Genomic DNA, 15,517 nt, shown 5'->3' with positions numbered 1-15,517 from the left:
GGAGGAAGGCAAAGGGGAGGAACATTTCAGAAATGAGGAAGAGAACCTTTAGCTTTCTAGCTGTAGGGAACCTAATCAATTTGAAAGTGTCAGTCTGAAAAAGCTTAAACACTAACATTGCACTATGTTTCAGTATAGAGTCCCACGGCCCCTCTGCCCATTTCAAAGTCCCTCCAAATCCCCCTTCTTCTTGAAATGTTACAAGACTCTTTCAGCTTCCTTCTAATCAAATATGTTGCTCCTTCATTCATCGTCCATTCTGTTGGATTTTTGACTTATTTTATTGTGATGAAATATACATATTTATGCTTTTCATAATTTTTAAGTATACAGTTCACTAGCATTTCTTACTTTCACAATGCTGTGTACCCATCAACACAATCTACATCTTAATCTTTTTCATCATTTCAACGTAACCTCTGTACCCATTAAATCATAATCCACCTTACTCCTGCCTCCTGACCTTGGTAATTTCTACTTCCGGTGTCTGTGAGTTTGCCTACACTAGGTACCTCATACAAGTGGAATCATACAATATTTGTCTTTCTGCGCCTGCCTTATTTCACTAACAATAATGTATTTTTTATATTATTTGGATCATTCATTTTGTAGCATAAGTCAATCTTTAATTCCTTTTTATGGTTGAAAATTATTCCATTCTATGTATATATCACATTTTATTTATCCATTCATCACCTCATGGACTTTGGATTGTTTCTATCTTTTGGCTACTAAGAATAATGCGACTATGAACATTAGTGTACACATTTCTGTATGGCACCATAATGGTGACAAATAATATTGTACATATTTCAAATATCATTGAATATAACAACACAAGGTGTGACTCTGAGGTGAACTATGGACTTTCCATTAGTAAAAATATACTTACATTGTTTCACTAATTGTAACAAATGTACTTCACCTATGCTATATATTATTAATAGCTGAAACTGGAGTGATAGGATACAGGAATTTTCTGTATTGCCTGTACAACTTTTATGGCAATATAATCCTGTTCTAAATAATGTCTAATAATTTAAAGAAATCTCAAAACATGGTTTCAGGGAGGGATGTGTTGTTGCTGACGTTCAAAATTCAGTTGATGTCTAAAGCATAACTAGAGACCATCTTCCCTCTTAAACATGAACCAAATGTTGAATTTTAAATGCATGCCGCAGAGCACAGGGAGATCAGCTCGGTGCTTTGTGACTGCCTGGAGGGGTGGGATGGGGAGGGTGGGAGGGAGGGAGATGCATGAGGGAAGGGATGTGGGAACAGATGTATATGTATGACTGATTCACTTTGTTATAAAGCAGAAACTAATAAAAAAAATAAAATTCAAAAAAAAAATAAATAAATAAATAAATGCATGTTTACTTCCATGGTTAAAACAGTACCAGCTGTCTTAGTAAGTTTCAATTTGAACACATGGAATAAAAGAAGAATACTGCTTAATATTTCATAGCTTTTTCTTCAATATGAGGCACTGAATCAACTAGAATAATTATTCTTGAGTGAACCAAATGAGACATTTTCCACAGTACCTTCAGCTGGGTCATTTGTATGGTGCATCCTAAAATGTGGCCAGATGTGGATCTTTTTCAGCCAGCCTGGGGTTGATATTCTTGACCTCTGATGAGTGTTTCTTCTTCTCGCATTCTGGGAGCAGCATCCTGGGAAATGCATTACAATAGAGACAACAATTGACATCTTGCTGGCAGAAGACCATGGGGAAATTAGCAATAATTTATTCACAGTTCAATCCTTTGGTCCCTTTCCTCACCAGCTGCCCAGCAGAGCCTCCTGAATCAAAGTTGGACTTAGGAAGATCTTGCAGTTTGGTATGCAGTTAAAACACCCAACAGACAGGTTTTGTGGGCAAATATCTTTATTTAACTGATAATGTCTAGAAACTCAGCAATCCATTGGGACCATGAATGATGGACTGGATTCAAATCCCGTTTAGAAGAAGCATGTACTTGGGAAAGATATGTAGATCCCTCTTTGCCTCAGTTCCCTGTTCTGAGATGTAGGAATGTTAATATTGCCTAAGTTTAGCATTATGTCATGTGTCCAAAAATGATTGAATATAGGTAAAATGTTTGAAAAATAAAGGACCGGTGCTTCACAAATGCGCTATAAGTGTTCAATCCTGAATGATGGCAAGAAGAAGCTGGACATTTCGTAGCTGTTGAAAGCAGAGAAGTGATTTGACGGCTCCAAGTAAAGGGGGATTCAAGCTTACTCTTCAGCTTTTTATGGGAACAATGCTTTGCAGCTCATGGAGAATATCCATTATCATGTCTGACACCCAGCCCTGTTTGGGGTGAAGGGGAGGGCAAAGTGGGGGCTGTAACCCATATGTTATGGTGGAGGGTGTGGAAATTTAGAGATAAGTGACTGTCCAAGAATCACAACCATGATGAATGATGGATCTGGGACAGGACAGACCCCTGGACCCCTGAGCCAGGAGTTCCCCTCACTCTCTCTCTCAAATTCTCCTGCCCCAAGTTTTCTGTGGGTGAGAGCTGATGTCCTGAAGGAGCTGCCTGAGCCTAGAAAGGAACCCAAATCCTTACCCTACTTTTCGTCTCTATATTTCAATCCCTCATTCAAAATACATCAGTTTCTTACGAACAAAGCTCCCCTGAAGGACCACAGGAATTCCAACTGTGTCCGTTCTCCCCAGCCTCTTCATACCATCAACTATCTCACAAGCATCCTTCACAATGACCAGCTCACCATGCTGAGTGATCAGTGGTCTGTTACATTCCTAGGTTGCCTCAGAGCTCAAAACCTCTAAGCAAAAGGCCACATGATGGCTCTACCAAGAATCAGCTTCCCTTCAATTGACCACGTTTGGATGAATAGTTACCATGAATTAACTGGGGAGGTGGCCATCTCTGCTGGGCTTTGGTGGCTTAGTTAAAGTCTGTGATGCTCAAAGTCTCCCTGACAATTGATCTGAGCACCCATTCGAGCAGCCTGGACCAAGGGCTTGCTAAGAATGGGCAAGCGTTCAAGTCTTTCCTCACTAATATTCCGGCTCTATAAACTCATCATTTTCTAGACCCTGTAGTGGAAGGCAATAGAATCCCACATTCTTTTTGAAAGTCATCTCCATACTCAGAGGCTGGAGACCCCACCCCAGGATTCTCCTTGAGAATCACCAGACAGACCCTCCTTCCCTCAGTGACCAAATGTTCATTCCACTAATGTGATGGCACTGGCCCTTCTCACCAAACTCCCTGGCAGCCGCCAAACAGCCAGTGATCTTGTCCACAGCGACCCATGGAAATCCAACCAGTGAATCCCAGGTTCTTTCCTTTATAAAACTCTCTGGATTTAGACCTTGAGTATTTGGTTTCAGATTGACAGCTACATTTAGAAGAGCTGAGCTGTAATTCCCCTTTCCTCCTATAATGACCATTGCTGAGGAGATATGAAGATTCTCCTGCTTCAGTAAAAGCATAATGAGTGAGTTCCCTTTATCTGTTCTCTGGTAGAGTGTGTACAAAATTGGCATTTGGAGATAGTATGTTTTTCTAAATTTAGGAAAATATTTAAGGCAGCTGGCTTGATAGAAGAATCAAAAATATAACTTAAGTAATATAACAAACTATAAAATATATTTATAACTGTAGATAAATGTGGTAGAAATCAAAAAAGAAAACAAAAAAGATGAGGAACATATATCAGTAAAAGTTAACCAGCACATTTGAAGGAACAGCCTTCAGAGGATGAATATGAACCTACCTCCAGAACAATTCAGATTGTCCATTTTCAAAGTCTCAAGGGGTGAGAGTGAGAGCTTCTCATCTGTCACCATATGTGAACCTCTCAGTTCACAGAATGGCAGTTGGAATGGAATGCCAAGATGTGCATTATCATATTACCATAGTGACAGGTCACAATAGAACTTTCAGAATGAACTGGACTCTGCACAGGATGGGTCCAACTGCTGTTGTCTAGAAAGTGTGTTTCCAAGGACAAGTTTGGCTCTTCAGAGTAAACAGTTTATTTCCGAAGTTGAATCTCAGGCGCACAATTTACTCTCTCATTAAGAAAATAATTTATATGGGAGAAAATGATCTGCCCCCCCAAATACAGTTGATAGTGCACATTTCAGGGTGAAGATGGACAAAGGTAACACGTTGAGAATAAAAAGAGGTTCTATTCTTGACTGAAATATCATCCTGTTGCTGAACGCAAGTCCATGTGCCTGACAAACAGTGAGGCCAAACAATACCAACATGTCGAGCTTGGAGCATTGGAGCAGAGAAAGGTTTACTGCAGGGCCATGTGAGGAGATGGGCGGCTCATGCCTTAGAAAACCCTGAACTCCCCAAAAGCTTTCAGCAAAGCCCTTTCATGGGAAAGGTAAGGGAGGGGTGTGGTTAGTTGCTTCAAACTTCTAAGGTCAGATCCTCTTTTCTTGAGGTCAGGTCATGGTCAGGTCATGATGTTCCTGTAAGCCTCCACCAAAACAAATGTTACTCTCTGTACTGACAAGAAAGGGCAAGGTCCCGAGGCTCAACTCTTGCTCTCCAGAGTCCAGGTCCTGGCCAAGAGGAGGGGGTCTGTGTGCAGGCTGGTTACCCTGCCCGGGAGTGTCCGTCCATCAACCAGTCTGGGTTCTCCCACCAGTGCCCAGGTCTGCTTGAAGAAGCAGATCTCAGGTGGCGGTGCCCTCCAGGCCAGGTCCCCAGACCCTGCCCAGCCTTCATCACTGAGGGAGCCAGGCGCCCAGAACCCTGCCGGCCCTCAGGCTTTTCCTTTAAACTGGAGAGAATCATTTGTAGCAAATACCAGTCAGGTGAATTCCCAGCTGCCAACAACTGCCCTTTGACGAGAACAGCCCAACCACAGAGGCGGACCTGAAGTAATGATGTGTAAAGTCCTTGCAGCTGAACCTTGACCTCTGGCCTCTTCCTGGGGTGGACAACTGATCAAAGCTGGACCAAGTTTTGAAACTTGAGCAGAGAGTCTGAAGCCGGTTGAAGCTCTTACCTGGATGACAGTGTCCGTGTACTGCAGGTGCTGAGGCCTCTGTGCACCACGACCCATGGGGACCGCTGCTGCCATTAGGTCGCCGAGGCAGGGACGGGGTGGGGGGGTAGGTTCACGCCTGCCCCGCCCCTATTACAATCTCCACCCATTTCTACTCTTCCTCCCCACACTTTTCTAGATAAAATAATTTAAAATGTAAGATTTAATCTTATTATAAACAAAGTTAAGTTTTCATGTCTAATGTCCAGTTGTATTCTTAGTGTCCTATAAATTCGGTTTTTCTCCTCACAGAAATTAATATTTTTGCCACGTATTGCAAGTATATTTCCAATTTGTCACTGTCTTTTTATCAGTTACTCTTACTTTTATCATGAAGACATTTATTTTATTTTCAAAAATCAGTAATTCAAATATTTTTATTTGTTACTTTTGGCTGTGAGAAAGGTAAGGAGGAAAAATAGTATGACTAATATTCATATTAAGGACTAAATACTCCTTTAAGAAAATATTTTACTAATTAGGAAAATAACTACAGGTTATGTTACATTGGTTCTGCCTTCAAGGTGCCCACACTCTAGTGCCATGAAGATATAAATCAAATTTAGAGCCCAATAATAATAAATAGCTCAATCCAGGTGACTTGTCACACCCATTGCAATGTTTGCACTTCAAACTGTTTTATGTGATTCCCTGATTATATTATATGGTAACCTAATAAATGATCTCAAATCCATTAGATAAAAGGCATGATAAAAAATTAAGAAATAGACTTAGTAAAATAAAGGGTACCATGGCAAAATAATGTGTTTCCCTTGATTTATAAACCCGTTAATCTTGAATGAACATTTTGGTAACATTTCATCTGGTTTGTGAGTCCATTTTACAAGTATAAGCAGTTCACTTGGAGGAATTTTGTTGATTCCTGCTGGGTTTAAAACTTCAGTTAACTGACTACCATTCTATTTCTCATGAGAGCTAGCTTAACTTCTTCCATTTTTCTTCATAATTCTCATCTTTGAGAGAAGGAACATGTTGGTTGGAATAATTTTGCATCCCAGTAGGAGCAATTATACATTTTCTCATGTGATTGATACTGCACGCAAGTCTATTGGTGATCAGTAACCTGTGCCTTGTAATTCCTTTAATTTCATTTATATTCAGCTGGGAAAGGAGCCAGATTTCTCCTGGCTTCCACACACTCGCTGATGGTTAGACAATAAATAAGATTTTTATTTTCCTTCCTGTACTTGTAGGCTTGTCGGCTATAACACTTTCTTCTTTTTGCAGCATTTTCTGTCACTATCTTTATTTTTAAATTAAGTGTATTTTATTTTGTGCAAAGTACCCCTTCAGCTTCAACAGAGAAGTTTCACTCTGCAGTATTTTTGTTACTATTCAGTCATATTATTTTAAACTTTATTATTTCTTCTGTCATCTAAGGGTTACTTACAAGAGTAAGTTTATTTCTCCCTAACTTCAGATGTGGTTGTTCCTTAGTAATCCCTTTATATCAAATACCAGCTTAATTGCGTTCTGGTCAAGAATGTGTTCTTTAGGATACATCATAGGTCAATATGCAAAAGAAAACAAACTCTCCTGTGCACAATACCCTAGATGTGCTAAGCAGAACACAAACTTCCATATTAGGCAGTGACAAGCACAAGAAAGAGCAGCTCATGTGCAAAAGATCACTTTTGATAAGCAAATCAAGGAAAAGTGATTATAGAGCACAGTCACGTCTAAGGACACAATTTCTCTCTATTGTATCATTAAAATGTAAAAAAAACAAGTCAGAACTCTACACATATTTCATTCTTCTTTCTGATTTCATATCCACTTTCCTCAGTCTCCAAAGCAGGTGATATAACCCTAAAGTTCCAGGAACCCTCTGCCATTAGATCCTACCTAAGTGTTGTTCCTACCTGTATCCTTTTCCTTATCACGGCCACAAATGCTATCCAAAGTCGATTCTGTAGAAACACGAATATGAATTTACAAGTCTTATGGATACATTTAAAATGTGACTTATGTGACGGAGTAATTGGATATTTTATTTTGTTTTATATTAATACACTGAGTTAATCATTGATTGAATTAAATAAATTATAACAGGCACATCTAGCAAGTGGCTACCACACTGTAATACACATCCATCTTTCTCTCTCTCTCCATATATATATATATATATATATATATATATGTATAAAGTATATGGAGGATGTTACCACGGCTCCCCTGGTTATTCCCCTCTGTATGGTCTCCCCATTCAAGATGGCTGTTTGCTGATGGTTTACCAAAGGAAAATCCTCTGCCCCGTGAAGGTACTTAGCCCAAGGGGTAAGAGGGAGGTGTCCCTCTGCTGGTTTCCCTGGTAACCGATAATCCCATCTGCTGTCAATTCCCCCTTTAACTGGTAGCCTGCCTATTCCGCCCAGAGTGAAGAATGCTGCTACTGCTGCTGCTGCGTTCTGCCTGCCATCGCCTATCTACAGTGGGATGTCTCTCCAGGACCACTTTGCTTCTGATGTGAAATATCTCCCATCTATTAAACCATGAATGTCTCTGTCCCTGACTCCGGGCTCTTTCCTTAGCCCTGAGGCTGAGCAAGTACAGGGCTTGCAGGCGTGAGAGGTGCAGCACAACACCTTCTGCAGGGCAGTTTGCTGGCCAGATTTGATGATTCCTTTGTAGGTGTTTCCTAGGCTCATGCACACTTGCCAGACACTCATGAGACCTTGGGGACACTGAAACAGTAATGTCAACACCCAGATCCTAGAGGAATTCCCGACAGGTGTTCCACTTGACGGGAGAGGTAATGAGCATGGCCCAGTGCACCTGTGCTAGACATAATCAGTGAGCAGGTGCAGAAGGGAGGGAGGGACATTCACTCACTTCATGAGGCCATCCTTCTCACCACTGCCTCTGAAAAATCCAGGGAAGGAAGGGACAAAATGCCTTTAGAAAGTAAATGACCTGTACACTGAAAACTACAAACCACTGCCGAAAGAATTAAACAAGGAACAAATCATTGAAATGACATATCATATTCATAGACTGAAGACTTATTATTGTTGACATTTCTACACTACCCAAAGGTAAGTATTAATTCATCGTAATACCTATCAAAATCCCAATGTCATTTTCAAAGTAAAAGAAAAAAGAATCCTAAAATACATATGGAACCACTAAGGATTCCAAACAGAAAAATCAATCCTGAGAACAAAGAACATAGATGGAGGCTTCTCACTTCCTGACTTCAAAACACATTACAAAGCCACAGGAATCAAAACTGTATGGTACTGACATAGAAACAGATACATAGGCCTAAAGACCAGAATAAATAACCCCCAAGAAAACTCATAGATACATGGCCAAATGAAATTCACCAAGCTTCTAAGACAACAAATAGGGAAAGTATAGTTTATTCAACAGTCAATAGGATGAAAATATAACTTACAGAAAGATTACAAACATATATCAGAAAAGGAGCTAATGTCCAAAACATCTAAGAAAAACAGTACAACTCAAATGCAAAGTAAGTTAAAAAATTCAAAAGGGTAAATAACTGTGTTCAGAAATGTGCAAAGATTTAAATAAGACATTTCCTGAAAAAGACATACAAATGGCTAACAAATAGAGGAAAATGTTCTCAACCTCACTAATCATCAGGGCAATGAAAATCAACACCTCATACCTGTTAGGCTTTGTATTATAAAGAAAAAAATTAACAGTCTAAGGCCAAGATGTGGGGAATTGGAAACTTTGTACACTGCTGGTGGGAATGTAAAATGGTGCCGCTATTATGAAAAAGAGTATGGGGGTTCCTTATAAAATTATAAACAGAAATATCATATGATTCAGCAATCACAGTTCTCGGTATATATCCAAAGGAAATTAAATCAGTATCACAATGAGATGAACATAGGTTCATTGCAGCATTCTCCACAATAGCCTAGATATGCAACCAACTTCACAAAACAAGTAAGTGTCCTGTGCCTGAGCTAACCTTAGGTACTTCAAAACAACTCCGTAAGGCTCTTAGCCCCTTAGAGAGGATGAAAGCAATATTAGAGTTAAAAGTAACTTGTACCAATTCCCTTAGTCTGGAATGCTGAAACAAAAGTTCTACAGCAGGGGAAGCCTCCTAAACACATAGCACCTGCCAGGGTTTACCCCAGCCTTGGAAGAACTGGGAAGGATAAGACCAAGGCAGGCCTGAAGAAAGGTCCAAGGGTAGGCAGGCCTGGAGTGAGGGGAGCAGGGGCAGGGCTGTCTGGATGGAGCAGTGGGTTGTAAGAAGCGGAGTGACCCTGGGTCCTGCTGCACTGAGTCTCTGTCCTGGGCCTGGTCAATTCCAGGAGACCAGGTTAGCAGGGCTGTGAGAGCCAGTGTGTGAAGCGAACCCAGCAGCCCCTTCACATAGTCCTCTAGAATTCCTGCCGGCCATGAAGGGTCTTTAGGGGCAGCTGGACGTGGAGCCCTCTCAAATGGAAGCACGTCAGCACATCAGCCTTGGGAGGTGCTGAGGCTGAAATGAGGAGACTGAGCACATGCAGTGATCCCAAAGCATGTGTTCTGTGACTCATCCATCTCTGGGAGTGCGCTTTCCATGAGGAATAAACAGTGAGGACAAACCTAAGGTGAAACTACAAGTCCTGAAAGTGTAGAGGGAGAGAGTTCAAGTCTCATCCACCACCTGACACTCACTATAAGAACTTGTTCTCCAGTGTCAAGTGACTATGAGAGTTTTGTTCCCACTAGGATATGGCCATCATACGTGAATGTAAAAAGGAAACCAAAATCCCTGGTGCAAAATACCCTCCAGGTACCAAACAGAAACGAAGCTTTCATCTTTGGCAGTGAAAAAGCAATGAAAGAGTAGTCTTGTGAGAAAGCAAATTTCTGAATGGCAAAGCAAGAAAAGATGACTATAAGCACAGTACAGTCAAAGGACATGGATACAATAACTCTATTATATCATTAAAATTGGGAAAGAACAAATCAGAATTCTACACATATTTCCTTCTGCTTCCTGATTTCATATTCACCTTCCTTAGTTTCTAAAGAAGTGGGTGGAACCCAAGTGTTCTAGGAATTGTCTCGCTTTAGATCCTAACTGAGAGTTGTTCGCTATGTGAATCGTCATCAGCATCACTGCTATGTATGCTCTCCAAAATGCATTCTGTACAAACACAACCATGAGCATAAAGTTATTATACAAGCTGACCCACCCATTTCTTCTACTCGACTTGCTGGCTCACACAGCATCACCCTGGTATTCCCTCCAGGTTCTCAGACCTCCCCTGTGCTCTGTGCAGACAGAGTCCTTCAATAACATATTGATCACAGTTGAAAATTGCAAATGAGGGAGAGATGCTGAGAAAATCACCTTTCGACCCCTCACTTCTATAGACACATTTAGAGCTTTCACCGTCAACCTTACCAACCTGAAATTCCAGATGTTACAGACACACTTGAAACATGGCTAGTGTGACCAAGCAATTGTGTGTTTTTTGCATTTTTTAATAGAATGAGTTAATTATTGTTTGAACTAAATTAATTATAAATAGACACGTTTGGTTAGTGGCTATCACACTGGAAAGCTCAGCTCTAAGAAATCCAAAGATGAGAAAGAGGCAACCAGCCACCCCTCTCCTGGTTGTTCTTTACTGCAGAAAATTTCTTGGCCTGATCTGATCATTCATATGTAGGTATATCTTGGGCTCTTGGACACACACCAGGCATTGGGAGAGTCCTTGTGGACACTGAAATAGTACAGTCAAAACTCAGATCCAAGAGGAATTCCCAGCAAGGGGCCCACTTGTAGACAGAGGTGAAGGGCATGGCCCAGTACACCTGTATTAGACATAATCAGAGAGTAGGTGCAGAGGGGAGGGAGGGATTTCACTCTCTCCATGAGTCCATCTTTCTCAACTCTGACTCTAGAAGACCTGAGGAAGGCAGTGGAAAAGGCCCCGTAGGAGGTGAAATATTTGTATACTGAAAACTACAGGACATTGCGGAAAGAAATTAAAGAAGAGACAAGTAATTGGAATGGCATACCATGTTCATAGACTGGATTATTAAATACTGTTGGCATTTCTGTACTACATAAAGTGATGTACACATATATCGCAACAACCCACAAAATTCCATGTCATTATTATAGAAGTAGACAGAATCCTAAAATACATATGGAACCGCACCCAAGGAGATAAAACAACCTTGAGACCAAAGAGCAATGATGGAGATTAACACTTCCTGAACTCAAAACACATAACAATGCCACAGTAGTCAAAACAGTCTGCTACTGGCATCAAGACAGTGAGATAGACCAATGAAATATAATAGAGAGACCCCAAATAAATGCACGTATATATGGCCAACTGATCTTGGCCAAGGTTCTAAGATTACCAAGTGAAGAAAGGATAGTCTCTTCAACAATCAACAGTATGAAAAGGCAACCTATAGGATGGGAGGAAATATGTGTAAACCTTGTATCTGAACAAGGGACCAATATCCAGAATATATAAGAAACTACTACAAGTCAATTTCAGAAAAACAGCGGGCAAATAAGTGTGTTTAAAAATGGGTAAAAAGCTTTACTAGACATTTCTCCATAAAGACATACAGGTGCTCAATCTACATATGAAAATTTGCTCAACATCGCTAAGCATCAGGGAAATGGAAATCAAGCCACAAAGAGATACCACTCACACCTGTTAGGATGTGTATTATAAAAAGACAATTAGGGCTTCCCTGGTGGCACAGTGGTTGAGAGTCCAGCTGCCGAAGCAGGGGACACGTGTTCGTGCCTCGGTCTGGGAGGATCCCACATGCCACTGAGCGGCTGGGCCCATGAGCCATGGCCACTGAGCCTGTGCGTTTGTAGCCTGTGCTCCGCAACAGGAGAGCCCACAACAATGAGAGGCCCGTGTACTGCAAAAAAAAAAAAAAAAAAAAAAAAAAAAAAAAAAAAAAAGAAGAAAAGAAAGAAAATATATGGATGCTGGAAAAAATGTGAAGAAGTGGAACTTATGTACCCTGTTTTGTACCCTGTAGTAATGTAAAATGGTGTAGCCATTATGGAAAACAGAATGGAGGTCCCCTAAAAATTATTAAGAGAACTAGCATAAAATCCAGCAGTCACTCATTTAGGTTTATATACAAAGGAGATAAAACAAGAATGTCCAAGAGATATCTACAATCTAAAGTCCATTGCAGCATTATACACAATACACAACACACAACATAGGAAGACTGCCTAGTGTCCATGGGAAGATGAATTAATAAAGAAAATGTGGTGTATACTTACAGAGGAATGTCATTCAGTCTCTGAAAAAGAAGGAAATCCTGCCATTTGCAGCAACACGAAAGAACTTGGAGGACATTTGTAAGAGTGAAATAAGCCAGTCACAGAAGGTCAAAAACTGAAAGAAACCTCTGAGAATCAGAGAGTGGAATGGTGGTTCCAAGAGCTGGCAGGAGGTTGACATGGGAAGTCACTGTTCAAGGTTAGAATGTGTTATTTGCAAATTGGAAAAGTCCTAGACACTTGCTGTACAACAAGGTGCATGTAGTCAACAGGACTGCCTGGACATTTCAAAACTTTATGGGAACATAAATCAAGGGAAAAACAACATAAAAAGTTCACATACACACACAGAATCATACCACTCATTTCACATACAGACACACCCAGTCTCATGCACACAAACCTACACCACTTAACCGTAATACAGCTTCTTCTTGGGACTATAGTAATTGGTCACATTACTTGTAAATCACTTTCTATCACCAGGACCCCTACTCTCATTCCCAGCACATATTTGGAATCTGTTTGCCCTCTACACTAAAACCAGCAAGAATGTCCCACTTTCTCATCTTCAAAATTCTTCCTCCCTAAGTGACTGATTCCAGAATGCATACCGTTTTCACGTTCTGGGAAGGCCACCTGCAATTACAGAAGAGAAAACACTATGAGGATAAGATCACAGTGATGCTCAGGTCTTTTGTTCATTTGTTGACAGTAGAAAACCTGATAAGAAACAGTGGTCCAGGGTACCCAGCAAGGGTTATCAGAGCAAACCTACTCAGGCTGAAAGGCAAGAACTTTGCTGGGAGGATGGAACTTCCAAGTCCATTTAGGTTGGAAATTACAGAATTCTTTTCCTAGAGGAAAAATCGCTGCAGGAGAGAGAGCTCCGTACTCTACAGGCTGTAATGGATGCTGTCAATTTTAATGTCCTGTGGAATCAGGCACCATGAGTTGGTCATAGACTCTCACTCCACATTCTCCCAACCAAGGGAATTGTATGTATCTGGAAGGAATACCCTCAAATATTCATAACTTAATTCTATTGAAAGAGAAATAAAGCAATAATTCTATCTCAGAACAGAAAAAATCAAGCTTACCTTGATGATCCACGGAGGCTTTTCTTCTTTCCTATCACGGTGCAGGTCATCCACCACATCCTCAGGGAGAGCTGCAGGGACACAGAGTAACTGTCAGGACACTGGTGATGCGGCTCAGGAATTACTCAGGGGCTTTCTTCTCGATGAGGACATGGGGTGGTGTGTATGGATGTGGGAGGTTAGTAAGTGTGGGCTGAGCTGGTGTTGGGCCATCCTCTTTGGGGGATGAAGGAAGGCAAAGGACAAGAGGAAGGAAGTGAAAACAGAGCTTTGGCTTTCTAGCTAAGGGGAGCCTCATCAGAAGGGAAGGGTCGATCTAAAAAATGGTAAACACTAAAATGCATGCTCTGTTTCAATGACACAGACCCATGACCCATCCTGCCTCTTTTGAGCTTCTGCTAAATTGCCACTGTCTCTTGATTTTTCCCAGATCACTCTTTCCCCAGCATCCACAATGCCAGCTACAGCATTTATCATGTCTTCTGTTGTATGATATTTTATACTTGATTAACAGCAACCTCCATTAAAGGACTGAATTCAATCCTAGACAAAATATGCTATATTTATTCACTAATCACTCGTTTTAAAGAAAATCAAATACACAAGATTTGACAAACCTGAAGTCCTCCCATTTAGATACAGCCACTATCAATCGTATCATATTTTTCTCCCAGTCTTTGTTTTCTATACAATGTACGTATGCCCACTGAGTCAGGGGCTGTCCATACTCTAGGGAGCTGTTCCATAAGTGGGACACTTCGTTATGAAGAGGGAGCCCGCACTGAGCACAGCCTGTCTCTAACCCAGCTGTGCAGGAGAAGTGTACAGGCTACAGTCAGGTTCCACTTTGAGTCCTTGGGTGTGGGCTACAGGAATTGACCAATACTAAGGCTTATGGTAATGTTATCCAATACAATAAAATAGCTCCCTGATTCTTATCTGCTTTTGGCCTTGTTTAAGCAATGACACCAGCACTGACAGATATGACCTGTACTGTGTACATGGGGTCTCACACCTCTCAGAATCTGTGAGCTGACCAGGAGAATGCAGGTCCTGAGGTGAATTTCACATTAATGACTGTGCCAAAGTCAACTGATAAGCCCACCCATAGCTGCCCTGGATTCTGTGACCACTAATGCCACCTGATGGGCAAGGTCTGGACCTTTGGAGGTGCGAGGACTTCCAGCCAAGGATACGGATGCAGGGACTCCCTTGCTCCATGACTGAGGATCCCTTGGCTGAGTGGTAAGTGCAGGTCAGGGATCCAGAGCACCCACATTGGGACCCACCCCTGGGTTCTCAGTTTGGCTTTTCCACTCAGGAGGTCAAGAGCTTAGAACATTGATCTCTGCACCATCTCCTTCTGCGGAAAAAAATATTAACCAAATCTGGGCAACAGCGGTGTTGAGGGAAGAACAAGGTAGTGTACAGACAGTGTGCAGTGGTGATGAGCTTTGTTGACAGGTGAATTGTGCTGTGTAAGAGGGAAATATCTCCTCAGGAAACACACACACGCTCACGCATGCAGGTTCACAATCACACCACATAGGCTCACACATGGACCCCAGCCCAACCCTGATACACACAAACCCACATCATCTAAATGATGCAGTTACTTCCAAGACCATAGAACTTGGGCATGGCTCTTTACTGGGAAATCACTCTCTAGCTCTACACCCCCAGCCCTCATCCCTGTAGGGACCCTGAATCAGGGTGTCTCTCCAAGCAAAGCCAGCAAGAGAGTCCCACCTTCTTCATCATCTAGATTGTTCCTCAGCACAGGGGTGAACTCTGAATACATACCGTTTTTGTTTGCTGTCCAATCCACCTGTGATTAGAGAAGAGAAAACAGTGTAAGGATCTCAGCATCCTGTGCTCTGTGGACACAGGTATTTCATCTCTTTTTTTTCTCCTCAGAAAACCAAATGGGAAACGGTTGTTGAGTCAATGGCCCCAAAAGAAACCAGAGAAGACAGCTGTGGGAAAGGCTGGAGCTTTGCCTGGAAGATCTCTCAGGTCCACTTTGAGGAGCAAATACAAAAGTCTATTTCAAGGAGGGAAATTTTCTGCTGAGGAAAGTGTGTCTGAC

The sequence above is a fragment of the Mesoplodon densirostris genome, chromosome 2 (assembly GCF_025265405.1).
Source record: "Mesoplodon densirostris isolate mMesDen1 chromosome 2, mMesDen1 primary haplotype, whole genome shotgun sequence".
Lineage (NCBI taxonomy): Eukaryota > Metazoa > Chordata > Mammalia > Artiodactyla > Ziphiidae > Mesoplodon > Mesoplodon densirostris.
Note: the sequence above shows the minus strand (reverse complement) of the source record.